The 21,320-nt window shown below is 34.7% G+C and overlaps 1 protein-coding gene across 4 annotated transcripts in view; it reads left to right on the plus strand.

Moving 5' to 3' along the window:
* Positions 1 to 21,320, plus strand: part of LOC148955353 (uncharacterized) — a 110,925-nt gene that overhangs the window by 40,518 nt on the left and 49,087 nt on the right. For 2 of the 4 annotated variants that reach the window (XM_089101728.1, XM_089101742.1), the window contains exon 1: positions 20,610 to 20,663. The exons of the other annotated variants lie outside the window; for them this stretch is intronic. The gene's annotated coding sequence lies outside the window, so the exon portion shown is untranslated. Of the gene's footprint in view, positions 1 to 20,609; positions 20,664 to 21,320 lie in introns of those variants that run through there. 4 annotated transcript variants of the gene reach the window in all.

Raw genomic sequence — 21,320 nt, forward strand, 5'->3', positions numbered from 1 at the left:
GTGGGATTCCATTCACTTTACACACAAGGCTTGATAGACGAAAAAAATTAAATCATTGGGGGATGTAGTCCAGGATCCAACGGCACTGACACTCTTCACAAAGGCCAAAGCGAGTTTTGTTGGGATTTCCCCATTAATAAATGATGAATCGGTATAAATGCGAGAGCCAGTGGCAATGGGACGTTGATTAGTGATCGTATGGGGGACAAGAAGTTTAATGTTGTTACCATTGGCTCTTAGCTTTTCCACTGTTAATGCAACAGAGCTCATAACCTGTTGTTTTCGAACATGAAGAATTTCTAAGGTGATAATTTCACTTTCATCGGGTGCTGCAGCAATTGTTTTTCTCAAAATGAAATTCCACGGAGCTAGTTGCAACTTTATGTCAGTCTTGACATTGGGGGGTAACCATTGGGATATATTGAATATCTCATGATTTAATTTTCCATCTAAATGATACTCCTGGGTGACTGCAGTACTGACTCACCGTCAGTATCAACACCTGATCGATATTCATAGCCCAATGACTGTCCTCTCAACTCCTTATATGCCTTTGGTGTCATCATCATAAATTGTATGTAGCTTGCATAGTTGGATAAATTATTGCTAGTGCTCACCAATGTTCCATTAATAAATACATTAATTTGTTTGAACAGATTGTGTAGAATACAGTTTTCGTAGGAGAGACCATCGGCAGCAGTTGGAGTTGTATTATCTGACTTTTTCTTCACCACAACATTCAAATCAATAAATGTTGATGACAAATCAATGAAATAGTCCTCATTGGAAAATATTTGAAAGTGTATATTTTCCGAGAGGGGTTGCTGGTGGGTGAAATTGTTCATAGTAGCCATACTTGACACTGACATCAACATTTTCAGCATTGAACAGATTCAATGAGGAACTGATTGATGGGTGTTAGTCCTTCTGGGGGAGATAAGTCATCTTAAGAGAAGAAATCTTTCTTTGATCTAACAATCTTTTTCTTTTCTTCTTGTTGGTCTTCGTCGTTTTATTCCTCAAAGTCCTTATTGATGTCCTTCGCTTCCCGCCTGGGTAGAGACTGATTAGTGAATGACGCGCACGCATCCTTTTCAACCCCTTCCCAATTTGCTGAGATTTTAATTGCTCACCAACGGCTCTTGTTGAAGATTTAATATTTTCCTTAACACTCTCGTTGAAATTTTCCCCGACCCCCAGTCCTGTAGTGTTGAGGCAGCAAAATTTGATGCAGCAGGTACAAGATATCTTCTGGCAAGGGGTATTACAGAGCGAAATAGCCTAGCAAACAAGCTACCAAGACCATAGCCAGACATTGTAGTACGCCCCTTGTAGTAGTCCAATCCATGACCTATTTGACGTGGACTCAGAGCACCAACATAGCAATTGATATCAAGACAGACAAATGGAATTCTTCTATTGTTAATTTTAGGTGGTGTCGCCGACGATGGGTCGAAAATGACATGTAATCACTGCTAAACCTTTTGTCATTGCTAGAGGGTCGCCCAATTCACTTCTTAGTGTTAACTGACAGAGTTCCAAATAAGAAGTGCTTACAGGAACATACTGAAGATGCTTTAAATTATAGTGATGAACAAGTTCATGAGTTGTTTTCGTTCAAGAACACGTAGGAGGGGGACATTGGAATTAACAACTATCGATGTTTCCACAGAGGATGCATACAGAAATATGCAAGAGTCCGAGGTGAAACCAGGTAGATAATCAGCAAAAATAACTTGATCCATCCCGTTAACAGTGCCAGCGTTTTTCCCATTGATCATATTCTGTTTAAATCCAAGAACATCTCTCAGATTATCATTGAGATAAATTATTTCAGTGTCAACAGGTGAGGTAATGTAGATCCTATCGTGTTCCATTGAATAATTAAAATGGAATGTACCATTCCTACGATATGAGATTTTTCATTGATTGTACGACACAAATCTGTCATACTATCATATTCTATATATTTCAATTTAACATGTGCATATTCGCTAGATTTAAGTGCTTCAACCCATTCATACTCGACAAAGAGTGACCAATCGAATGGTATAGCTTTTATATCATACAAACGATCCTTTCTCAGGATGTCATAGGTATTTTTGAGAATACAGTCGACAAGAGCCACTTCATACTTTCCGTCATTGAATTTGATGACGGGGGAGAGTTTAGTCCAAAAATCACTTGTTTTATTCAAGTCATTGTAGAGAGGATCGGAAACGTTGGAGATAAATTTTACATAGAAATCATTGGGCATTGCCAATATCTTCAACACCGATCCAAGAATTAAAATCAGAGTTGTATCCTAGCCACCGAACAAGTAACTGTTTCTTACCTCTGTGAGTACGAGTCTTTAATATCTTTTCAAGTTGAATTTGATAGAATTCACTATTATATTTAACTTTTTGTAGTTCATAGTCATAAAAACCGCCGATAATTTCTTCATGTTTGGTATCGCGCAGACGATAAGTTATGGGTTTAGTGTATAGGATTTTTGACCCTTTAAAAATTCATGTGGACCACAAATAATTTACCTTGTCAAAAACATTACTTGTTTTACTAGTTCGAGCAGTATCACCAACATTAAATTTTTTCTTGACCACCGTTTCATTGGAATTTGTCTTAAGAAAGGTATCAAATGTGTCATGGTCAGAATGACGAACTTCCGTTGGGGTTGAGTAGGATAATGATCGATGAGGTCTTCGATTATAAATCAACATGATTTTATCTAAATCATGAATAAAAACAGATGTATTTTTCAATTTGCAATATCTTAAAATTAAAAGTCGAATAGTTCTTATCAATCGTTCGGCCAATGCAGCCTTTATAGGACTATGACTATGATAGAGCAGTGTATTAAATTTCGCTAGTACTTTTGAAACAAGGGGATTAAGAAATTCACTACCGCGATCCGTTTGAATTTTTTTATACGAATCCTGTTCGAGAATACTTTCTATAGCCTGGGCAACTTCAACACCTCTCTTTGACCGCAATGGAATGGCATATGCGTAGCGACTAAAAACACTGATTGCAAGTAGAATGTACTTGTATGGTGTTTTGTGAAATATTTGAACCACATCTTGAGTTAGGAGATCTTCTTGCATTATATTCAGTGGGGAAATATGATTTAGTTTTTCAATAATGATTAACACAAATCCTGTAATTTCTATGCAGAGTGTAATTTGTTTTAGTTTGTACATAGTCTTATAAACTTTTAGTGTGAACACCAGTGATTTTGGAAAGAGTTATGGGGGAACTTAAACTTCTCACTCACCAATATTTTCATAAACACTTTTCAAAAATTCGACAATTTTGAACGTAAACACGTAGTGTAACGTCCATTACCCTTTTGAATACTAGTGGTTGGCGGTGATGGTGGTGACGATGAGTTCATACGTCTTCGCTTTTTTCTAGCCATCAGTGGTGTGCTCCTCCTCCTCCTTGTCAAATCAATGTTTCCAGTAGGTGTGCTAGTATTTTCCAAGATTGATTTAAAATCTGCTTCTTCTTTACGTTCATATTTTAATGGTGTTGAGGGTGCATGTTCATTCAATTTATTTTATAATTTGCTTAGTGCTAATTAGATCTTAGGGGGGGTTAATGGTCTTGGAAACCTGCATAGACGATTGTCATACAACAATAATTCTTTACATATTTCAACCCTATCATATGCAAAATTGATAGGAATGTAGCTCTTGCTTTGAATTACAATCTCCTTACCATTGACATCAGTTTGAATATGATTTTGAGCATTTTTCATGAAGTAAGTTAGGTTTCATGTACTTTTTTCAAGATATTAGTTCGGCCTTATATTTCCTATGCTCTATACTATTGAATCCAATTCCTCCTTCTTTAATTGTGATCCACCAGTGATAGCAGCAGAATCCCGCGGAGATGATTCTTTTTTGTGATCAATACTACTGACCTTTGCACGATAGGGCTGATTTTTGTCCACTCGGCGAAGTGCATCTTGAGATAAAAGCAGCTTTTTATCATCCTTAATATTCGCACTGTCAATTAATTTACTCAGATTGTTCTTAAAGTGTTCCACGAGTGAGAGAGCAAATTCTATTGGAGTCAATTTATAGGGTTTAGCCATCTAGAAAAAACTGTTGACAAGTCCTGCAATTATTAGCAGTAAAAGTGTGAAAAAGCTACCACCTGCCTGAAGGAGACGTTTCCTTTTAAAATCCTTTCCTTTCTTTTTAGAGGCCAATGTACGCACAATGGAACGATGTTGCTTTGCCTGTTGCTTAACTACTTCTGGCAGTTGAACATTGCCCTAGGTTAAATTTAAACAAAGTTCGGATATTAGATTAATGAAATCAATGTCAATACCATGTTTGAGTATGGCTTTCCTAAGTGGGGGTTTTGAAGTGATTAGAACGGAAAATAAATGTCTATTTTCATGTAGTTTCTTCAGTGTCATGATGGCAACTAATAGGTCTTTTTACTGATCAGGGGGAGATATACTATAATTTCATTGTCAAAAATATCTGTGACTACACACAAATCCTCGGGTGTATTTTGATTAGGATCCAATAGGATGTAGCAGTAGTGCTTATTAGTTGCCTGATTGTACGCTGAAAGTAGAAATTTAGGTGCGCCGGGGCACGAGCGGATCCAGGAATTTTGTTCGGGGGGGGGGGGGGTTACTAATTTTTGACTCGTTTTTCGACTAATTTTACTAATTTTTACTAAGGTTTTAGTAATTTTCGACTAATTTCGACTCGGTCAAAAATTACGGGGGGGGGGGAAGTTCAAACCCGGAACCCCCCCCCCCCCTGGATACGGCCTTGCCCCGGGGTATATTTTTTTATTGAGGGTTATTAGCGAGCTAGAATCATGAAAAACTCTGTAGATGTGTATCGTGAGTAAAATGCGATATATTTAAAATACGAAAATAAAGTTCCTTCTTTCTAAAGATAATTCCGACTTCCTCTAATTAAGTTAAATCTAGTTTCAAAAAGAAAAGTCCTTAATCAGCAAAGAGAAAAATTGCATCTTAGCCTCAGACAAAGAATGGCACTATCCAGCTTTGAATTTCGCCGAGAAAAGTGGTAATAAAAAAACTACAAAATACAATATTTTCGCAGGAAGTCTTAAGTGATAAGAGCCGAGTGAACGTTTGAATCATCAGAAATATTTAAGACTGATTATTGGACGTAGGGTTTGGCCCGCCTCAGGACTTAGGCCAATTGTGAGTCGTCAATTAGAGCATAGGACATTATAATGTTTTTATAATGCTGTAAAAGTGCTTTTTGGAAGGATTCGTAAATCAGATTCAGGATCATTTAGAGCAGAATTATATTGGCATTCAGGCATTGCGATTCAAATTATTATGCAGTTATTTTAGAGACTTGGTTATTATTTGCCGTCATTTGAAGTGACCCATTGCTGTACACCTAAACATGTAAGTCTCAATAAAACCATTGCTTTTCTATTTTGTGCTTCTTTTATTTTATATGTCTGTATCTAGTCACATGACAGGTAAAAAGTTTGTATGTCTCCAAGGTACGTTCCCAGGGAATCTGATCTCCAGATAGCTCGAGGAAAAGAGGTCACATTTATACGGCTACACATTTTATTTTGTCTCAATAATTGAGGGTGGCGCGATCATAAATTTACTTTACTCCCCATTGCTGTGGCGCAGGCCATGATGGCACAATCTCTGGCGCTATAAGTGGCGCTATTGGAGAACTTATAAGTTGTAAGTTCACGGCTTTTAAGCATAATATTACATTTGACGCGGTCAATATTTATTACCACAATTAAACCCAGTCCTTTCTTTTATCGCAAATATTTCTTTTTATCGCTACAAATTTTCTTTTATCGCTACAAATGGCGCGTCAAAAATTGAATAAAATCATGCGAGCTAAGTGGGCTATAGACTTTGTTATTTAAATTTAATTATTGGAGATACAGGCTTAAAAATAAAGCGATTAGGCCTATAACCGCTAGGGTACTGCAGAAAATCCTTTAGAATATTTCATAGGAGATAATAGTCTCCCGAAAAGCAGGTTAAGTGAAATAATAAATTTATTTTGAGTTGATTCAAACGCAAAAAAAAAATGTTGGAAGACCTCAGCAATTTATTAATGGCGCAAAAGCTGGTTGTGAAATATATAAAAATAGTAAATTCTATCCTGCAGTACAACGGACAGTCAGATATCGACGAATTTAATATCTAATCCGCCCAGTTGACACAACTAACAAAAACAGAGCTAGAAACCTTAGTCGACATGCTTCTACTATGATTAAAAGGCCAGGCCTTAACCTTTCTAAAACAGATTGAACGTACTATAGGCAATGACACCAACTTGCCGATAAATACGGTGGACAAATTATTAAAAGCTTTTAAAGATAGATTTATCAAAACCAGTTCCATAAATAAATTAAAACATGGAATGGTGTGCTTTGATTATTCACAAAGAGAATATCTTGATAATATACGCATTTCAGTAGAGGCAAAATACGGAAGAGGTTCAGGACAACTGTATGAAAAAGTCATACTAAATACCTTTTTGCAAGGGCTACCCCCAAAATTATATAGAATGGTAATATCCAAAAATATTCAGACGTTGGATCTTGCAGTTCAGGAGGCAGATCGATTGATCGAAGTTGATACGATGGTTACAAATCACACTAAAGCAAAAATAAATAGCCTAGGCGATTCAAACGCGAGCCTAATCTTCAAGGGCGATCAGGCGTCTCCTAATTTCTTTTCAAGGGATAACTCCCCAGTGCCACAAAGAAATACAACACAAGAACCCGCAAGGCAGAAAACAATACGTTTTCAGCCAGTCAAACAAACTAGGTTTGAAAATAACCCTACAATAATAAGATGCTATATTTGTAATCGTGTTGGGCATATCGCGAGAGAGTGCCGCTATGTCCCCAATTGCATACCAAGAATTGCTGTCGGTAGTACGCAAAATTACGGCAACTATTTGCTCGGAAGAAAAAATTTTAGCGTCGGTGGTGAATTAGGCTATAACCAGGGAAGATTGCGCCAATCAGTACCTTACAGCACGTATTAACTAAATTTGTATAACCCTCCCCCCAATAGACAAATTAAAAACCGATTTGAAAACTCAAATACTCGCCAAAGCCAATATAATGCGAGAATGCTATACAAAAATCGCGAAAATGTGCCGACGGGAAATAAAAAATTTGCAAGCCAATGACATTGGAAGCCAGCGCCAGCAAGCGGCACTGACGCAAGACATCCAAGTTACCATAATAATATATGGCGAAGACAGACAGATGTAAATCAATTAGATATGCCTACGGAATCTCGTATGTCTGAATATCCGTTGCAGGCACCGATGCATGAAATAAATCCTCAGGGAAACGTTTCAGGCCCCTCAGAAATATAAATTGGACCCAGAGGGTGCCCAGAATATTTAATAGGTCCAAACTTATAGTAGTTCCGTCTTGTAGTGATAGTATTAATAAGTTACCTATATTTAATGATTTTTGTGTAGCAAACGTTTTCTTTAATCTTTAGTTGACAGTGGAGCTACGGTTAATATCATAAACTCATGCGTATTTATTATGTTGCCTCTGCATATTAGGCGACAGAGGAACCCTAATAACCCCAATCTAACTAGCGTGAGAGGGCTTAAATTGGATACAAAAGGTTTAATTCGCCTAAATGCAAAGACGGATAATAGAATATTTTCGACAAATTTTATAATATACGATAATTTTTCGCACGAAATCACTATCGGCACAAATTTTTTAAGATGTAACAGAGTATTAGTATACTTAACGAAAAAGAGACTTTTCTAACCGGCTCAAATAAGAGAAGAAATTTCTACCTCAAGAAATTGTAACAGAGGTCACGAAGAAAACGTAACAATAAACAGAATTTCTGGCGGTATAATGTCGAAATCTTTTGAACCTCATGTCTCGCAAGGAGGAAAAGGAATAATCAGAAACTTGTCCAATTATTCTGAGAGACATTGCGGAGATGAAGTAAATTTAAAAAATAAGGGTATTGAATCTGTGAAAATAAAAATAGGGGATATGCGACAGTACAGGTCAAACAAAATCAACAAAATAGCGGAATTATGGAAAAACATAGTAAATCCAACGTGACGCCGCAATGGCGCAGCATTGCGCCAGTATGAATCTAATAAACAGTGAAAATAAAGATAAATATTACGGATTCGCGATAAGGAAAACAAAAGTCCCTCCCAAAATGATGCGAAAAATTCAAATATCACAGATGATTGAACCAATGGTTAGAAAATCCGAAATATGGCTTGCAACCCCATCAAATGAAATTCCCGAAAATTTGCTATTCGACGAACAGATTATATCTTAGACAAAAGACAACGTTTTATTTGGGTAACTAATAACCACGAAAATGAAACAATTAGAATAAAAAAGGGGACATTGGAAGTTCAAAAACAAGTTTTATCCGATGATGATTTAAATAGATGGAAAAATTCTAAATGAAACCTTGTTAACAGCATTAAAACCTCAAAAAACAAATATCCTCTAACTAAATCGCAATTTTAAACAAATTTAATATGGATCATATTACGGACTTGGAAATTAATAAAAAATTGTGCGAATTATTATGGAATTTTAAGGATGTATTTTCCACATCTGAAGATGACATCGGACTGATACCATTTTATGAACATTCAATTTTAACGACTGGTAATCATATCGCGAGACAGCCATATTGTGTGCCGTATAAGCACAAAGAGTGGTTAAAAAATAAAATCCATTAATTAGAAAAAAATGAAATTATACACCCAAGCATAAGTCTGTATAGTTCACCAGTGATCCTAGTACCAAAAAAGAATGGTGATCTTAGACTTGTAGTAGATTATAGAGCCATTAATAAACAAGTAATTACTGATAAATTTTCTCTATCTAGAATAGATGAAATTCTTGACTCCATTTCAAGCAAAAATAAAAATTTTACTTCTTTGGATCTCACCCAAGACTACCACCAAGTGATAATAGTCGAAAAAGATTTCCATATAGCTGCCTGTCCACCAGCTGAATGAGGTTTGTACGAATACCTAAGAGTATGCTTTTGACTCAAAACGAGTTCAAGCGTGCGCCGTAGACATTTATTACACCTGTTAAGAGGATTACAGAATATCATTCATTTTCTTGATAATGTCATATGGGTGGGAGAAAACACTGAAAACCACTTAGCAACATTAACTAAGGTGTTCGAGAAGTTCAGACAGGGCAATTAAAAATGCCAGCCTGAGAAAGTAAATTTATTTCAACCTAAAATTAAATTTTTAGGAGTAGTAGTAACACAAGGAGAGATATCCCCAGACCCAGATAAAATAAAGTGTGTTGAAAACCTCAAACCCCCAAGAACTATGAAAGAATTAAGAGGAATTTTAGGTCTTACTGGCTACTTTAGAAAATTCTTGCGCAATTGCGCCCAAATTGCGAACCCCCTCACGGAATTAACTAAAGGGAACTCCTATAATGTTTCCTGGCCCAAGGAAGCTCAAAATTCCCTAGACCGTCTCAAAAAGGCACTCACTTCTGAACCAATATCATCACTTCTTGATTTCGATAACGGACAATTTGTGGTCACAACCGATTCTAGTTCAAAGGGCATTGGCACTATTCTTTAGCAAATAATCCCAGTAGAAAACTCTAATCCTCTAGAGGGAACGCCTAAACAGAAAAATGGAAAAAGTTATATGCTATTCGAGTAGAACTTTATTAAAAGGCGAAAGTAGTTATTCACCACAAACTTAGAATTATTATCTATAATCCACCACTTGGACAAATTCAGACACTATTTAATCGGTAGAAAATGTATACTGCGATCAGATCATAAAAGCTTGCAGTACCTGCGCGCATTTAAAAACCCCACGGGAATTCTAGATAGATGGATTATGAAAATCCAAGACCTAGATTACGAATTTGAATATTTAAAAGGTAAACAAAATGCAGCTTGTGACTTTTTGAGTAGATACCCAGAAAATATTCCGTCGGAAGCTCAGAAAAATGAAGTTAACATTATCAATGCTAAGAGTAAACATAAATGTAAGAAAAACAAAGTTAAAGACACAGTAAAAGAAAATAAGGTTAACTATTGTCCCTTGTCTTTAGAAAATATAAAAAGAAAGCAAAAAAGGACGAAATGTGTTCAGCACTTATTAATTATTTTGTGAATGACGATGCGTTACTGGATAAATTCAAAACTCTTTGAAAAGAGATAGACAATCTTTACTATGATCTTGATGAAAAAATATAATGTAGAATCGTGACTGCTGAGACAAATAGAAACCAAACCTCAATAATACCTGTATTACCACGAAACTTAATAATACTTGCATTTGAATATTTTCATTCAGATATAGGTGGACACTTAGGAGTAATTAAAACTTTCCATAAATTAAAACAATATTTTTACGTGCCGTCGGCAATAACAATATATTACGGATATATAGTCATATTACGGACTTGGAACTTAAGAAAAAATTGTGCGAATTATTATGGAATTTTAAAGATGTATTTTCCTCATCTGAAGATGACATCGGACTGATACCATTTTATGAACATTCAATTTTAACGACTGGTAATCCTGTAGCGAAACAGCCATATCGTGTGCCGTATAAGCACAAAGAATGGTTAAAAAATAAAATCCATGAATTAGAAAAAAATTAAATTATACGCCCCAGTATAAGTCCGTATAGTGCACCAGTGATCCTGGTACCAAAGGATAATGGTGGCCTCAGACATCTATTAGACTAAAGAGCCATTAACAAACAAGTAGTCACTGATAAATGTTCTTTATCTAGAATAGAGTAATTTCTTGACTCGATTTCAAGCAAAAACAAAAATTTTACTTCTTTGGCCCTTACCCAAGGCTACCATCAAGTGAGAATAGCCGAAAAAGATGTCCATAAAACTGCATTTTCATCATCTGAATGTGGTTCATATGAATACTTAAGAGTACCTTTTGGACTTAAAACAAGTTCAAGCGCGCTATGTAGACCCCTATTACACCTGTTATGTGGATTAAGGAATATAATTCACTTCGTTGATGATGTCATATGCGAGGGAGAAAACACTGAACACCACTTAGCAACATTAACTAAGGTGTTCGAGAAGTTCAGACAGGGCAATTAAAAATGCCAGCCTGAGAAAGTAAATTTATTTCAACCTAAAATTAAATTTTTAGGAGTAGTAGTAACACAAGGAGAGATATCCCCAGACCCGGATAAAATAAATTGTGTTGAAAACCTCAAACCCCCAAGAACTATGAAAGAATTAAGAGGAATTTTAGGTCTTACTGGCTACTTTAGAAAATTCTTGCGCAATTGCGCCCAAATTGCGAACCCCCTCACGGAATTAACTAAAGGGAACTCCTATAATGTTATCTGGTCCAAGAAGCTCAAACTTCCCTAGGCCATCTCAAAAAGGCACTCACTTCAGAACCAATATTATCACTGCCTGATTTCTATAACGGACAATTTGTGGTCACAACCGATGCTAGCTCAAAAGGCATTGGCACAATTCTTTTACAAATAATCCCAGTAGAAAACTCTAATCCTCTAGAGGGAACGCCTAAACAAAAACAAATAGAAAAAGTTATATGCTATTCGAGTAGAACTTTATTAAAAGGCGAAAGTAGTTATTCCGCCACAAACTTAGAATTATTATCTATAATCCACCACTTGGACAAATTCAGACACTATTTAATTGGTAGAAAATTTATGCTACGATCAGACCATAAAAGCTTGCAGTACCTGCGAACATTTAAAAACCCGACGGGAATTCTAGCTAGATAGATTGTGAAAATCCAAGACCTAAATTACCAATTTGAATATTTAAAAGGTAAACAAAATGTAGCTTGTGATTTTTTGAGCAGATACCCAGAAAATATTCCGTCGGAAGCTGAGAAAAATGAAGTTAACATTATCAATGCTAAGAGTAAACATAAATGTAAGAAAAACAAAGATAAAGACACAGTACAGGAAAATAAGCTTAACTATTGTCCCTTGTCTTTAGATAATATAAAAAGAAAACAAAAAAGGACGAGATGTGTTCAGCACTTATTAATTATTTTGTGAATGACGATGTGTTACCGGATAAATTTAAAACTCTTAGAAAAGAGATAGATAATTTTTACTTTGATCTTGATGAAGAAATACAATGTGGAATCGTGACTGCTGAGACAAATAGAAACCAAACCTCAATAATACCTGTATTACCACAAAACTTAATAATACTTGCATTTGAATATTTTCATTCATATATAGGTGGACACTTAGGAGTAACTAAAACTTTCCATAAATTAAAAAAATATTTTTACGTACCATCGGTAATGACAAAACTTAAAGAATTTGTAAATATATGCGAAGCGTTTAACTTAAGGAACATCCCCCCACCTAATCCTAATCCTCCAATGGGAAGGGTTTGCTCCACCCGGTAGCTAAGTACCCCTTTGATATTATCTCATTTGACTTATATGGAACCAGCGGAGGCTTGTCTGTTTCCAGCAGAGGCCATACTTGTATTCTTTAGGTTATAGATCACTTTTCAGGATTTACTTTTGCAAAAGCATTAAAAAAATCAAGGTGATTACGCCACCAGTAGGACGCTAGCAAAATCAATTTTACAATTTAGCGTTCCAAATAAAGTCTTAAGTGACAATGGATGCAATTTTGTTTCAAAAGTAACAAAAGACTTAATGAGTTTTCTTAATATAGAGAAAATGGTGACAGCTCCGTACCAACCACAAGCTAATGGTAAAATAGAAAATAGGCATAAAATATTTTCTAACGTATTAAGCATTTATACAAAAGACAATAGGAATTATTGGGATCAATTTTTACCTTATTTATCTAACGTAATCAATAATGCTTATTCGGAAACAACTAAAGATAATCCTTTTTATTTACTTTTTGGTCGTGATTTTAGAATCCCCTATGACGAGATTATTGAATCTCGGCAGTATTATAACAAATCGGAGGATTACAAACAATAATTCATAAATAGGATGAGGAAAACTTATAAAAAAGTTAGGCAAGAGTTGGAAAAATGTAAAATAAACCAAGAGTTAAGAAACCAACCCAAAGTCAAGGGGAGCATAGATTTTAAGATAGGAGATTGCGTCTACATAAAGAACAAGGCAAAAACGGAAGGCAAAAACTTTCCAACAAATATTCTGGACTGTACAGAATAGTCAAAAAGTACGATAACGATTATACTTTTAAAATGGAGAACCCCGATAGTGGAAGAACTTACAAGGCACATTTTAGCAGAATAAAAAGAGCAAATTTCCGGAAAGATGGGTATCACGTCCCTCCTCTACTGATTCGTCAGATGCCGAAAATGAGCCCCCTAGATCAAGCTAAAACCCTTTAATTTTAAACAAGATTATTTTGAAGACGACAGTGAAGAGGCGAACTTTTAAGAATTTTTAGCAATGAAAAATCTAGTTATTCCTAAGAAAAAATCCCTAATACCAGGATTTTATCCTGAAATGAAAACACCAAAAGATCCAAAAAGTTATTCATTGGCGAGCGCAGGAGAACTAGATTATACGATATCTCCAAAAATCCAATTTTTCCCCGATAGAATTTCGACCCCTTGTCCCCCCAAAAGATTCCCAGATGATATAGTTTTCCCTGCAACACCGATAGAAAGGCCTCTGTCCTTACAGGAGGAATTAAACAGATCTGTAAAAACACCCGGTATTACTGTAAAGAAAACTCCTCCCAAAGATTTAACTAAAACAAATCTGCGAGAAGCTATGGATTTAATAAATATCCCCATAAAAACGAGTCGAAGTACATTGCCCAGGAATAAGACTCCCAAGGATGACCAGCAAGGACAATATCATGATATAACTGTGTCCAAGGTCAAGCCTAAACAGTGGAAAACCCTAGTGCAAAAAATGCCCCATCCCCCTGAAGACATGGCATTCAAACAGTGGAGGAATCCTTCAAAAACTCTTGATTCCTCCTAAAGCTCTTAAGAATGTTCCATATCTTCTGAGTTGAAATCTAAAGATGAAAATTCGGGTAATAAACCTTCTACGTCCATAGCAGTAGAAATGTACTGAAGAAGGGCAGATGATACCTCAAAAACGCGAGGAGCAAACTCTAAGACTTATGATACAGAATCGTCGGAAACCAGTTCCAAAGAGTCTGACGACGAATCAGACCATATAGTAGTTAAAGAACTAGGGAAATCAAGACCGACTTCAGCAGCCGCACACGCGAAGGAAACAAAATTAAAAGGGCAAGAATTTTTGAAAAAATAATACAAAAAGTTTGATCTCATTTCACTAGAAAAACCGAAAAAGAAAAAACCGCAAGAAGTCGAGGAGAAAGTACACCACTACCCAGTGCAGGGTCTGTTTTATCCTTTCCTGAGTGGAAAAAGTTTTCAACTTTTTGCTCGATTTTGAAAGAAACAGAAAGATTATGTTTTTTTTAGAATTTTCCAAATTTATTGCCAAGTTTCGGGATGTATGGTAAAACCATGAAAGTTTTTTTCTCAATTTCCGGTGTAACTGAATCAAGGGGGACAGGCTCCCTATTTTGTTCTTTTATCTTTTTTAATCATCTAACTATTATATTTTCAATTAGTTTGATTGGGTAACCATTGTAGAAAAGAATATCCTTGGCATAATTTAATTCAGAATTTATATGATTACAGGAACAAATTTTTAAAACTCTGTCGACTAAAGAGATTATTACCCCTCTTTTCACAGAAAGAGGGTGATGGGAAGAGAAATGTAGATATCGATCATTATGAGTCGGCTTTCTATATATAGAGAATTGAAGACTAGGATAAGTTTTTATAATCAAAACATCCAAAAAAGGCAGCTTTCCTGAATCTTCGAGTTCCATTGTGAACTGGAGATTCGAATCAAAAGAGTTCAAATGTGCCAAAAAATCTCTAAGAGAGTCTTGTCCATGTTCCCAAACAGAAAGGATATCATCAACGAAACAAAACCAGAGAGAGTGTTTTAAGTGGAAGCTATTCAAAGCAGATTGTTCTATGAATTCCATGTAAAAATTTGCCAAATAAGGGGACAAGACAGTGCCCATGGATAAGCCCATTAAATGAAGAAAAAATTTGTTTCGGAATTTAAAATACGAGGAGAACTTGTTGCAAAGACGGACAAGGGTGATTATTGTATCAATTTCCAAAGTTTAGTAATCCGACCAAGCTGAATTTTCCTCTAATTTTCTTTGTAAAGCCTGCTCACATTTATGGACATCGCATGGAGTGTACATAGAAACTTCATCAAAACTAGATAAGACGGTATTTTCTGTTGTACTTTGATTTTTTTACTTCTTAACAAGATCTATGGAGTTTTTTATATAAGATTTCTGTGTGCTTAAAAGAGGCTTAAAAATGGTGGCTAAAAAGCTTCCTATACCCGTAGCTGGAGAACTATAACATGTTACAATTGGACGTAACCGAATATCTTTCTTATGGATTTTAGGCAGACCTTAAAATTTTTTGGCTGAACAACCTTTGGGATAAAATTTTCTGTACATTTGAGGGGTAATTAGTCTAGTATCTTTTAAAATTCCTAGTTTATTTCTTAACTTCTGTGTGTATTTGTCCGTGGGATCAAATTTTATTTCTTTGTAAATATTTTTATCCATTAAAAGGGTGTTAACTTTTAATTCATAATCTGCAGAATACATAATTACAACTGTGTTACCTTTGTCCGAATTTGTAATGGCTGTATTTTCGTAATAATTCTGGTTTTGAGGGGTATGAATTCCTTAGTTTGATTGAGTTAAAAGTAACAAAGATGGACTATTATCAAAAACAATTTTTACAATTTCGCCTCTGAGTAAGTCTAGATCTCTAATTTCACCATGAGAGCTCAAAATAGCAGACTCCATGCCCGTAATAATTTCTGATGTATTTACGTGTGTGTGAGCCATTGAAAATTTTGGTCCTTTTGAAATAATACTTAGTTCCTTGGATGTGAAAACCTTAGAGGGTGGATTTTCAAAAGTAGGACCAGGACAAAATCTAGGAAGAAAAATCCGTGTTTGTTGAAAATGTTAAAATTCCAGTTTTGAGAATTTTTGCGATAAACGAGGTTTTCTTAAATGAAATATGTTCTGAAAGACCTATGTGAGATTTGTAAAATCTGGTGAAAATCTCGAAGGGACAAATCGGATATAATAAGGATTTTAAATTAGGGATTGTATTACTAAGGACGTATCTTCTGGATCTATGGTCTTTTAAAATGTGTGTTAAAGTATTGAAACCCATTCTCTGAATAAATGGGCCTTCGGATTGTGTGCCTAAATGTAGGTTGAAACGTAAAGAAGGTGGAAGAATTCGATATATATATATATATATATATATATATATATATATATATATATATATATATATATATATATATATATATATATATATATATATATATATATATATATATATATATATATATATATATATATATATATATATATATATATATATATATATATATATATATATATATATATATATATGTATAAATAAGATATAAGAATTAACTTTTATGAGTTCTTAAATAACTCTCTATGATGTTCTAATGCCTTAATAGCAATGAAGAAAAATAAGAGGATGCATCACATCCAAAAAGCGTTTTTTTGTTGTTGTTCCATGAGGGTGGTTGTAGTTATCCGTATAAGGTTTCAACAATGGTAATATAAAGGGTGTACTTTTTGATTTTCTAAGAGATCATTTTCAAATCATATGCAACAGAATGACGCGATACACGGGACACGGGACTGCTGGAATAGCGCGTAGTTTAACTGTGAGAATTATTCTCCTGCTATGGGCACGGGTTCAAGGAAGTTGAAGGAAGAGGAAGGGGTGATACACTTTAATATTACCGGTTAAGCTGAAGCTGAGCTTATTAAACTCACCATCACCCACCCGAAAGCTTGTTTATAGTACCCTACTGTCGTCAGCAGCAACTCAATACTGGCAGCCTCAATAAAAGCTGAGTTTTCTACCTAATTTATATTTGTTTGATGCGTTTGCATTGTTTATTTATGGATTCTGTAATATCTTTAAAATTAATCGAGTAATGTTTTTGCCGAATCGTAATTTTTCTTCGTTATCACTTAAAGAAAAATGTCCTATTGAAGATTTAGAGACCTTTTCCTATATGAAGACTTTTAGGAATTACCTTTTAACCACTTGGTATACCCCCCTCCCCCATCAGGTAGAAGAGCGCAAGTAAATGTGGTCCCAGGTTCGGGACAGCTGGGCTTCTGCATATTCTGTAAATTATTAATTAAGAATAAGCAAGTTAGTAGGCTCAGCGATGTAAGATGGCCAAACTTTCGGTTGCTTAACGAGTTCCGTAAAAACCAGCTTTGTTGTGTTTTAGAACGTCATTAAAAATATAATTTGAATCAACTTTATTTGTTTATAACACGCTAATAAAGAAAAATACATGGCAGAGCTCCTTATTTTCTTTCTTTGGCTCAGAACCAACAATAAAAAAGCAACGGAAAGTGGAATAATAAGAAGAAGGTATTGAAAAGGGATTAGATTCCCATCTATGTCTTCATTTACTAATTCAGTACGAAAAGTGAAGACAATCTTAACAGTGAATTCCGCTCAACTTCGACCAAGTTAACTAACAAACGTGATCCAGTTAATGGTCCAGTCTCAGCTTTGGCTCATATTTGTGATAGCTCCTTTTAACAAAGGGACTTGATTTTTCCTTACTCTAATGGGGGATTATTCGGAACAAAGTCATAAGAATTTTAAGACATCTTTAAAACTCATTTAAGCTTGTGCTTTCCAGAAGTATTCCCACACTTCTTTCCCAACATATGGTTTAGAGGAGTGGGGTTAAGGGGGCAGTCGCTTTAGGCGCAGAATATTTAGGGGCACAAACTTCAAATAATCTAACATTTATAATCATTTTGTAATTTTTAGAATTTTCTCTTTATTAAAATAAAGTAGAGGGTGTAGTTGGCAGTAAGTTACTGACTTACGGTATTACTTATTTAATAATACTTAATACTTACTGTCAGTAAAAACGATTTGGAGAGGCCAGAACCGCTACTGCTTTCCCCCGAAGGATAGCCCATGCCCATTGACTATTTGGATGAGAAACTCCTCTTGCCTCCCACTCCCCAATAACAATGCTGGAGCTAGACTCCTGAGTAGCAGTAGTAAAAGTAGTAGCAGCGTTGTATCTCATCGAACTCTGTTGTATGAAACCGAAAGCTGTTTCCCTTCTTGTGTATTTTTTTGAAAACCACTCTATTCAACAGAATAAGCAATCAGTTTTGAAGTCGAATTTTTCCGACAGGTGACTTTAACTCCTCCTCTAGAATACAACTATAACTTATGCTGCTACTACTGCTTCTATTATTAGTACTACTACTGCTACTACTACCACTACTACCCCTACTGCAACTATCCCCTACTACTACTACTATTCCTAATAATAAGGGAACTATATGGTGCCAAAGTAGTAGTATTGGGGATAATGGTCGCTTTGGCCCCCAAATGGTCACTTTTAATAGTCGGAATATATGAATATGTATATATGGTGGTGATATTCAAAATGAATAGCTGGGAAACATCTAGTTTCTCGCTTTCTAAAGTATAGGGTAATGCTCTGTCTTTTTGACTATTCAAGGCGTGTATATAAGTTTTCTTTTTAAAACCAATAGCTGAGAAACATCTAGTTTCCCATTATTAATAGTACTTTGGTGCCTTTTGATTTCGTGCCTTTTTGATGCACTTCAGTGGATTCTAGTTTCTTTTTCTTTAGTTGACCACAACCCTCAACATTCTCCCAAGTCTCATCTTAATACCCTTATTATTTCGAATACACCCAGAATCCAACATTTCCTCTTTTCTCAATAATAAATTCTGCATGTAAATACTGGGTAAATTGCCTAATTTGCAACCCTTTCCCCAGTAAGTTAGAGGGTCTAGCATCCCTGGAAGCAAAACAATTACACCTTTTACCAGTCTGAACAAATAATTGAAAAAAAATTCCTTATGACCATTTAAATATTCCAACATTTTATTAGTCTAGCACTTTAATTTTAGAAAATTGAACCAGATTAAATTTAGCTAAGACATTTGCGTTTAGAAGACTTGTTTTGATTAAAACCTTTGAAATATTTGATCAGTTTCTTAACCTCGCATGATAACTTTAAAAAAATGGCAATTGAAAAAAATACTTACGAACCTTTAAATATTCAAAATTTTTGTTCATTTAGCACGTTAATTTTAGATAAAACCTGGTTAAATTCTACTAAGTATAAAATACTACCTGTTTCACAGCAAGGATTCCCTATTATTTAATTTTAGTTTTACATAATAAGTAAAACACTGCCTATAGGACGACCGAAAAGATGCAAATTTCCAGTAAATAAAAATCATAATTCGTTTGAAGATGAATATTTTTCTAACCATCGAACATGACAAAATCAAGCGGACGACTCAAAAGAACTTAAATTTCCAATGGCTAAAAGTGACCAGCACGAAAAACCAAGACAAATCGGAGAATCTAAGGCACAGGGTATGAAAAAACTGACTGAAATAATGAAAGTCCAAAATGAAAAAGAAAGAAAAATGCGTTTAGAAGAACTGCAACACCGGGAATCAGAACGTTTCAAAAATGAAAGTGAAGAACAGAGACACCCGCGGTTAGAAGACAAGCAACAGTGAGGAAAAGAAAGAGTCAAAAATGAAAGTGGCCTTTCATATAGCTCTGCTGGAGCCCGGCGGCGAAGCTATCAAGTTCACGGTACTATATATACATAGATACATATATACATGTATCTGTCAACCATGAGCTTTGGCATGATTTTCCACAAGCAATCTGTTGGCCGTTAATTAATACTTTCCCTTTTAGTTTGTTTTATTTCTTGTTTTTTCACCTTTTTTAATTTGTCCCTTTTGATGTTTTTTGCTCCCTGCATTCTCGGCGATAGAGACTTACGGGGGAGGGGGGATAGTCCATGTTTTTGTGTTTATATTTTTGATTCTGTTTGCTATAACAATAAATCTTATCTTATTTGAAGACTAACTATTAATTTAACTTCTCATCGCATTCAATTCGCAACAAGAGGATTTGCGAAAAAGTTGAATTAAAAATGTGATAAAAACTATATATATATATATATATATATATATATATATATATATATATATATATATATATATATATATATATATATATATATATATATATATATATATATATATATATATATATATATATATATATTCAGAACTCTTTGACTGTAGCAAAATAATTTCGTATTCATTTGGTGTTTTACTGGCTCAATAGGAATCCTATCAACGGATGAGAAAACCTTTTTTCTTGACAGTGCAATGGAGACCGAGTTTTCAATAAACCAAATTTCAAATTACTTTAATGTAACAAAATTAGTCTAAAACGAAGAAAGAAGAAAGGGAAATTTTTATTTAAGGGGATCCAAAAATTTTAATGGCTGAATTTGGAAATGCATAAAACCATACATTTTGTAATTTGACTGATTAATTTGGCATTTTGTCGGGAAAAAGCCAAATTTATCGGCGAGATCTTATAATTTTAATATGACAGCTGAGAATAATTCACACGTTTTCAAATATTCAATTCAATATAATTTGCCCTTTATAAGGAAATCCATGAGCTCAAGGTACATTTATTTTGCTTAAACGACATCAGTGCCTTTTAAATATTAGGCTAGCTAGCCTATAGTTAACACATTTTGAAAATGTTTCTTTTATAGGCTACTCTACCTACCCTCATAATGTGCAAATAAATGGTCCAAATTATTTAGGCCCCTAGCCTATTTGGCAAATTTTCAATTAACTTACTAATGAGATAGCTAAGAAATAAATATAATCTAAAATCAAAATATCATCCTGGATAAAATAATATTAAGGCTCTTCTTTTGCTCATCTTTGGGTCAATATCTACCAAATCATATTTTTGAGTTAGGAATAAAGTGAATACACCATTCAATGCATTTTTTTTATGCTGATTATGAATATAATAAGCGTTTCTATTGCAAATAAGTTTCAGCCCCCCCCCCCTATATAGGCCAATTCAGGGTTAGGTTAGGTATAGCCTATATAAGGGGGGGGGGCTGAAATTCATTTCCAATATAAATGCTCATTATATTTGTAATCAGCATAAAAAAGGCATCGAATGGTGTATTCACTTTAGTCCTAACTCAATAATATGATTTTGTATAACTTGACCCCTTTTTTTATGCTGATAATAAATATAGTAATCATTTTTATTAGAAATAAATTTCAGCCCCCCCCCCCTATATACGCTATACTAAACC

Source organism: Artemia sp. Qi Xiang Cuo, chromosome 2 (genome assembly GCF_049724085.1).
Source record: "Artemia sp. Qi Xiang Cuo chromosome 2, ASM4972408v1, whole genome shotgun sequence".
Taxonomy (NCBI): Eukaryota; Metazoa; Arthropoda; class Branchiopoda; order Anostraca; family Artemiidae; genus Artemia; species Artemia sp. Qi Xiang Cuo.